Source organism: Triticum urartu, chromosome 3 (assembly GCF_003073215.2).
Source record: "Triticum urartu cultivar G1812 chromosome 3, Tu2.1, whole genome shotgun sequence".
Classification (NCBI taxonomy): domain Eukaryota; kingdom Viridiplantae; phylum Streptophyta; class Magnoliopsida; order Poales; family Poaceae; genus Triticum; species Triticum urartu.
Genome location: NC_053024.1, coordinates 570,527,689 through 570,536,573, shown reverse-complemented (window position 1 = coordinate 570,536,573; position 8,885 = coordinate 570,527,689).

Below are 8,885 nucleotides of genomic sequence, written 5' to 3'. Positions count from 1 at the left end.
AGATGATCCGGTGTTCGGCCCCCCTTCCCGAAGGCTTGGACAATCCGATGCTGGAAAAGATGCTTGAGCCAGCACCTTGCCTGGTGCCCTCAAAGGAAGATGAAGGGGGAATAAAGAGGGCCAAAGTGGGCCTCCACCGCTACCTGTTCCAACCGAGGGAACGAGCGCCTCCGTGAGGGAGGATAGCCAAGGGAAGGGATCTGACATTCCCTCACCCCGGGGGAGGAAGAGGACTACCTCTGATGATCCAGAAACTAAGGTTTCTAAACGGGAGAAGAAAACTCCACTAGAAGGTCCCGCCTTGAAGGGTGCTCCTGCCGCACAAAGTCTGCGCGGGGATCAGCCCTCTAACGAGCTGTAAGTAATAAAAAAGTACTTAATAGTGAAGATATACTATCTTACTTCTGAGGAAGATAACCGAAGCATTTATCTTGCAGTTCGGATCTGAGCCCTTCTCAGCAGAGCTCGTCTTCGGGGGATCTTCTTCCGGAGATGATGGAGAGCGAAACGCCTCCCTCGGATTCCCTGGCTCAAGAAGCGGGCGACTTTGAAGTGTCGTCATGGAGAGTTTCTCCGGATCCGGCAAGGCCAGAAGGTAATCCCATGGTCACCTGAAGCCCTCAGTATCCGGCTCTTGAAGAGAGCAATCAAAAGAGTCCGGCACCATCTGGTATGCGGTCGGATGTATTGAAGGGTCTGCTGGAGCGAGCGACTATCTCAGAAGAGCACCGTGCATTAATGTGTACGGTGATTGAAAGGATTTCGTCCACCGAAAACGGGTTGCATGAAGCCTTTATGAGTCTACTGACGGGCTTTGAGGTACGTGGAATGATTATGCATTCGTGGTAGTACCGCACATTTTTAGGTGCGCCCTGTGTAGATAGTAGCCCCTGAGACTCTAGTTGTCATCGAGAACGGCGACGAACAGAGGATCGTAGTCCCAAGTAATAACCAGACTGCCGTTATGTGCAGGTGTCTGAGGCTCCGGTGGCTAGCCAGACAGACGGGGTTGCCGAACTAAAACGGCGATTGGATGCGGCGGATGCCGACATCGAGCTTGTTAACAAGCGGCTTGACGAGGCACAGGGTAGGTGATATTTATAGTGAATGTCACATAGTAAGAGTAGCGTGATTCCGGTATCTTTAATATGTTGTGACTGCAGATGGAGCTGCCACCATGGAGGCCCTGCGGGCGGAGCTTGCCCGAGCCAAGGAGCAAGCAAGGAGTAGTAATGCGGCCGCTTTGAAGGCGGCCGAAGAGTTGAAAGCCGAGAAGGCCGCTCATAGCGAGAGCAAAGAGAAAATGGCCAAAATGGTTGTGAAGTTAAAAGACACTGCCGACCGCTGCCAGTTTCTTGAAGAAGAAAACCGGGCGAAGGCTACGGACCTTGAAAAGGCCACAATGGCGACCAAAGACACCCGCTCTGCAATGAGAGCGAAGAAGGAGGAACTGCATGAAGCCGGGGACATTTTGGCTGGGAAGCCTTTTATGCTGCGGAGGAAGTTCGGCGATCCGCGGTATGCTCCTCTGGATCGGCTGTGGAGTTCGGCCGATGCATATCTGGCCTTAGCAGCGAGCGCTGCCGATGCGGCCGAATACTTCCGAGATCAGACAGATCGTGAAGTGGACAAGCTGTTCTGGTCGCAATTTAACATTCCAGAGCGTCCGCTTCCATTGACTGATTAGCTTGCCGAATGGGCCGAACTCAATAGATTGTCCGGACTCGCCATGAGGTCTGTCGTGGATCATCTGTGGCCGGAAAGGCCAAAGCCGAACAGCTATTTTAGCTTGGTGCAGCAGTTCCTTGGTGCGGTGCCGCGCATTAATGCGATGAAGAGGTCGGCGTGCATAGAAGGCTCGCAGATGGCCCTTGCCCGTGTCAAAACATAATATCTGGAGATGGATGCCACCACTGTCGCGGCGCAGGGTTCGGCCATAGGCCGAGTGGCTGCTGAGCACTATTTTGAAGAAGTTCTTGAGGGCGCTCGTAGGATAGAGGCCGAGTGCTCGAAGAATGTTATGTTTGAGTGACATGTATTCCCATTGTAAGAACAACATTTGATTGAATTTATCAAGGCTGTATTTATACTTTTGCCCGAAAGTATTGTGATGCCTCCTGTGCGGCCGTTTATGTATACATTTATATAACCTGAAAGATTGCAGTCGTCGGCTTTAGCCCCCACGCATATAATGCGGGGGTGTTCGCAGAAGACGCGTATTCACACTTAATCCAATGTCTTAGTCCTGATCAGGAGGTGATAGCGCAGCGAACTAGGCAACCGGACTATAATGCTTTAACACTTTCACTTAGCCATAGGAGTTTGACAGTGGGGCTACTATATAGCCCCTGGTGGCTCCGCACTCGTCCGGATTCGGGGTGCGTACATACCTGGCCGGGAAATGGCCCTTCGTTAATGCGGAGGAATCCTGAAGATTCCAATAGGTCATCGAGTGGTTAACCAGTCTCATGCTATATCATGACAGTCAGTTTTCGGCTTTCTCTACTGAGGTGCTCGTCCGGATGAACCAGGGCACAATCGCAGTAGTTCTCCTGGTGCCGTCTTAGCCGATAGAGCGGAACGTAAGGCAGAAAAACACAGGAGCCGGGCAAACCCAACATTTGACCAAAGACATGATTCGGAGCTGATGCATATAGGGCCAAACTCGCGACCCCGAACACTCCCTAAGGTATTCGGTCTATATCGTGTAAACCGGGTCTAAACAGTACCCTTTGTAATAAGCCCCTGGTGTCCTGGTACGTGCATTATTCTGGCATGACCACATGCCAAGACGTCAGCATCCTTCTCAGTTGTACTGAGAATCTGAGGGATGTAAATCAACAAGAGATAGTAAAAAAGGTTTACGCAGGGTCTTAATCTACAAAGAATCCTTGGAACGGGTCCCTGCTGCACGTCTGTGCCTGTGTCTCCGTTGTGTCGTATCCTGGACGGGTGTAGCACGATGGTCATATGAAAAAGAGAGGGACTTAATTGAAAAGTGTTGGGGAACGTAGTAATTTCAAAAAAATTCCTACGCACACGCAAGATCATGGTGATGCATAGAAACGAGAGGGGAGAGTGTGATCTACGTACCCTTGTAGATCAACAACGGAAGCGTTTGGTTGATGTAGTCATACGTCTCCACGGCCCGACCGATCAAGCACCGAAACTATGGCACCTTCGAGTTCTAGCACACGTTCAGCTCGATGGCGATCCCCGGGCTCCGATCCAGCAAAGCGTCGGGGAGGAGTTCCGTCAGCACGACGGCGTGGTGATGATCTTGATGTTCTACCGTCGCAGGGCTTCGCCTAAGCACCGCTACAATATGACCGAGGTGGAATATGGTGGAAGGGGGCACCGCACACGGCTAAGGAACGATCACGAAGATCAACTTGTGTGTCTAGGAGTGCCCCCCTGCCCCCGTATATAAAGGAGCAAGGGGAGGAGGCCGGCCGGCCCCTATAGGCGCGCCAGGAGGAGTCCTCCTAGTAGGAGTAGGACTCCTACTAGGAGGGGGAAAGAAGTGGGGAGGGAGAGGGAAAGGGGGGCGCCGCCCCCCCTCTTCTAGTCCAATTCGGACCAGGGGGGAGGAGGCGCGCGGCCCACCTCTGGCAGCCCCTCTCTCTCTCTCCACTAAGGCCCATATGGCCCATTACTTCTCCCGGGGGGTTCCGGTAACCCTCCGGCTCTCCGGTTTTCTCCGAAATCACCCGGAACACTTCCGGTGTCCGAATATAGCCGTCCAATATATCAATCTTCATGTCTCGACCATTTCGAGACTCGTCGTCATGTCCGTGATCACATCCGGGACTCCGAACTAACTTCAGTACATCAAAACTCATAAACTCATAATATAACTGTCATCGAAACCTTAAGCGTGCGGACCCTACAGGTACGAGAACAATGTAGACATGACCGATACACGTCTCCGGTCAATAACCAATAGCGGAACCTGGATGCTCATATTGGCTCCTACATATTCTACAAAGATCTTTATCGGTCAGACCGCATAACAACATACGTTGTTCCCTTTGTCATCGGTATGTTACTTGCCCGAGATTCGATCGTCGGTATCTTAATACCTAGTTCAATCTTGTTACCGGCAAGTCTCTTTACTCGTTCTCGTAATACATCATCTTACAACTAACTCATTAGTTGTAATGCTTGCAAGGCTTTAGTGATGTGCATTACCGAGAGGGCCCAGAGATACCTCTCCGACAATCGGAGTGACAAATCCTAATCTCGAAATACGCCAACCCAACATGTACCTTTGGAGACACCTGTAGAGCTCCTTTATAATCACCCAGTTACGTTGTGACGTTTGGTAGCACACAAAGTGTTCCTCTGGCAAACGGGAGTTGCATTAATCTCATAGTCATAGGAACATGTATAAGTCATGAAGAAAGCAATAGCAACATACTAAACGATCGGGTGCTAAGCTAATGGAATGGGTCATGTCAATCACATCATTCTCCTAATGATGTGATCCCGTTAATCAAATAACAACTCTTTTGTTTATGGTTAGGAAACATAACCATCTTCGATTAACGAGCTAGTCAAGTAGAGGCATACTAGTGACACTTTGTTTGTCTATGTATTCACACAAGTATTATGTTTCCGGTTAATACAATTCTAGCATGAATAATAAACATTTATCATGATATAAGGAAATAAATAATAACTTTATTATTGCCTCTAGGGCATATTTCCTTCAGTCTCCCACTTGCACTAGAGTCAATAATCTAGTTTGCCATGTGATTTAACAGCAATAGTTCACATCACCATGTGATTAACACCCATAGTTCACATCGATATGTGATCAACACCCAAAGGGTTTACTAGAGTCAGTAATCTAGTTCACATTGCTATGTGATTAACACCCAAAGAGTACTAAGGTGTGATCATGTTTTGCTTGTGAGATAATTTTAGTCAACGGGTCTGTCACATTCAGATCCGTAAGTATTTTGCGAATTTCTATGTCAACAATGCTCTGCACGGAGCTACTCTAGCTTATTGCTCCCACTTTCAATATGTATCTAGATCGAGACTTAGAGTCATCCAGATCTATGTCAAAACTTGCATCGACGTAACTTTTTACGACGAACCTTTTTGTCACCTCCATAATTGAGAAATATTTCCTTATTCCACTAAGGATAATTTTGACCATTGTCCAGTGATCTACTCTTAGATCACTATTGTACTCCCTTGCTTAACACAGTGTAGGGTGTACAATAGATCTGGTACACAGCATGGCATACTTTATAGAACCTATGGCTGAGGCATAGGGAATGACTTTCATTATATTTCTATCTTCTGCCGTGGTCGGGCTTTGAGTCTTACTCAATTTCACACCTTGAAACACAGGCAAGAACTCTTTCTTTGACTGTTCCATTTTGAACTACTTCAAAATCTTGTCAATGTATGTACTCATTGAAAAAACTTATCAAGCGTCTTGATCTATCTCTATAGATCTTGATGCTCAATATGTAAGCAGCTTTACCGAGGTCTTTCTTTGAAAAACTCCTTTCAAATATTCTTTTATGCTTTCCAGAAAATTATACATTATTTCCGATCAACAATATGTTGTTCACATATACTTATCAGAAATGTTGTAGTGCTCCCACTCACTTTCTTGTAAATACAGGCTTCACCGTAAGTCTTTATAAAACTATATGCTTTGATCAACTTATCAAAGCGTATATTCCAACTCCGAGATGCTTGCACCAGTCCATAGATGGATCATTGGAGCTTGCATATTTTGTTAACACCTTTAGGATTGACAAAACCTTCTGGTTGCATCATATACAACTCTTCTTTAAGAAATCCATTAAGGAATGCAGTTTTGTTTATCCATTTGCCAGATTTCATAAAATGCGGCAATTGCTAACATGATTCGGACAGACTTAAGCATATATACGAGTGAGAAAATCTCATCGTAGTCAACACCTTGAACTTGTCGAAAACCTTTTGCAACAATTATAGCTTTGTAGATAGTAACACTACTATCAGCATCCGTCTTCCTCTTGAAGATCCATTTATTTTCTATGGCTTGCCGATCATCGGGCAAATCCGTCAAAGTCCATACTTTGTTCTCATACATGGATCATATCTCAGATTTTATGTCCTCAAACCATTTCGCGGAATCATGGCTCATCATCGCTTCCTCATAGTTCGCAAGATCGTCATGGTCTAGTAACATGACTTCCAGAACAAGATTACTGTACCACTCTGGTGCGGATCTCACTCTGGTTTACCTACGAGATTCGGTAGTAACTTGATCTGAAGTTACATGATCATCATCATTAGCTTCCTCACTAATTGGTGTAATAGTCACAGGAACAGATTTCTGTGATGAACTACTTTCCAATAAGGGAGCAGGTACAGTTACCTCATCAAGTTCTACTTTCCTCCCACTCACTTCTTTCGAGAGAAACTCCTTCTCTAGAAAAACTCCGAATTTAGCAACAAAAGTCTTGCCTTCGGATTTGTGATAGAAGGTGTACCCAACAGTCTCCTTTGGGTATCCTATGAAGACATATTTCTCCGATTTGGGTTTGAGCTTATCAGGATGAAACTTTTTCATATAAGCATCACAATCCCAAACTTTAAGAAACGACAACTTTGGTTTCTTGCCAAACCACAGTTCAGATTGTGTCGTCTCAACGGACTTAGATGGTGCCCTTTTAAACGTGAATGCAGCTGTCTTTAATGCATAACCCCAAAACGATAGTGGTAGATCGATAAGAGACATCATAGATCGCACCATATCTAATAAAGTACGGTTATAATGTTCAGACACACCATTATGCTGTGGTGTTCCAGGTGGCGTGAGTAGTAAAACTATTTCACATTGTTTTAACTGAAGGCCAAACTCGTAACTCAAATATTTTACCTCTGCGATCATATCGTAGAAACTTTTATTTTCTTGTTACGATGATTCTCCACTTCACTCTGAAATTCTTTGAACTTTTCAAATATTTCAGACTTGTGTTTCATTAAGTAGATATACCCATATCTGCTCAAATCATCTGTGAAGGTCAGAAAATAATGATACCCGCCGCGAGTCTTAACACTCATCGGATCTCATACATCAGTATGTATTATTTCCAATAAGTCAGTTGCTCACTCCATAGTTCTGGAGAACGGCGTTTTAGTCATCTTGCCCATGAGGCATGGTTCACAAGCATCAACTGATTCATAATCAAGTGATTCCAAAAACCCATTAGCATGGAGTTTCTTCATGCGCTTTACACCAATATGACCTAAACGGCAGTGCCACAAATAAGTTGCACTATCATTATTAACTTTGCATCTTTTGGTTTCAATATTATGATTATGTGTATCACTATGATCGAGATCCAACGAACTATTTTCATTGGGTGTGTAACCATATAAGGTTTTATTCATGTAAACAGAACAACAATTTATTCTCTTACTTAAATGAATAACTGTATTACAATAAACATGATCAAATCATATTCATGCTCAACGCAAACACCAAATAACACTTATTCAGGTTCAACAATAATCCTGAAAGTATAGGGAGTGTGCGATGATGATCATATCAATCTTGGAACCACTTCCAACACACATCGTCACTTCACCCTTAACTAGTCTCTGTTTATTCTGCAACTCCCATTTCGAGTTACTAATCTTAGCAACTGAACTAGTATCAAATACTGAGGGGTTGCTATAAACACTAGTAAAGTACACATCAATAACATGTATATCAAATATACTTATGTTCACTTTGTCATCCTTCTTATCTGCCAATCACTTGGGGTAGTTCCGCTTCCAGTGACCAGTCCCTTTGCAGTAGAAACACTTAGTCTCAGGCTTAGGACCAGACTTGGGCTTCTTCACTTGAGCAGCAACTTGCTTGCTGTTCTTCTTGAAGTTCCCCTTCTTCCCTCTGCCCTTTTCTTGAAACTAGTGGTCTTGTCTACCATCAACACTTGATGTTTTTCTTGATTTCTACCTTCGTCAATTTCCGCATTACGAAGAGCTTGGGAATCGTTTCCGTTATCCCTTGCATATCATAGTTCATCATGAAGTTCTACTAACTTGGTTATGGTGACTAGAGAATTCTGTCAATCACTATCTTATCTGGAAGATTAACTCCCACTTGATTCAAGCGATTGTAGTACTCAGATAATCTGAGCACATGCTCACTAGTTGAGCGATTCTCCTCCATCTTTTAGCTATAGAACTTGTTGGAGACTTCATATCTCTCAACTCGGGTATTTGCTTGAAATATTAACTTCAACTCCTGGAACATCTCATATGCTCCATGACGTTCAAAACGTCTTTGAAGTCCCGATTCTAAGCCATTTAAGCATGGTGCACTAAACTATCAAGTAGTCATCATATTGAGCTAGCCAAACGTTCATAACGTCTGCATCTGCTCCTACAATAGGTCCGTCACCTAGCGGTGCATCAAGGACATAATTCTTCTGTGCAGCAATGAGGATAAACCTCAGATCACGGATCCAATCCGCATCATTGCTACTAACATCTTTCAACACAATTTTCTCTAGGAACATATCAAAATAAACACAGGGAAGCAACAACGCGAGCTATTGATCTACAACATAATTTGCAAAATACTACCAAGACTAAGTTCATGATAAATTTAAGTTCAATTAATCATATTACTTAAGAACTCTCACTTAGATAGACATCCCTCTAATCCTCTAAGTGATTACGTGATCCAAATCAACTAAACCATGTCCGATCATCACGTGAGATGGAGTAGTTTCATTGGTGAACATCACTATGTTGATCATATCTACTATATGATTCACGCTCGACCTTTCGGTCTCCGTGTTCCGAGGCCATATCTGTATATGCTTGGCTCATCAAGTATAACCTGAGTATTCCGCGTG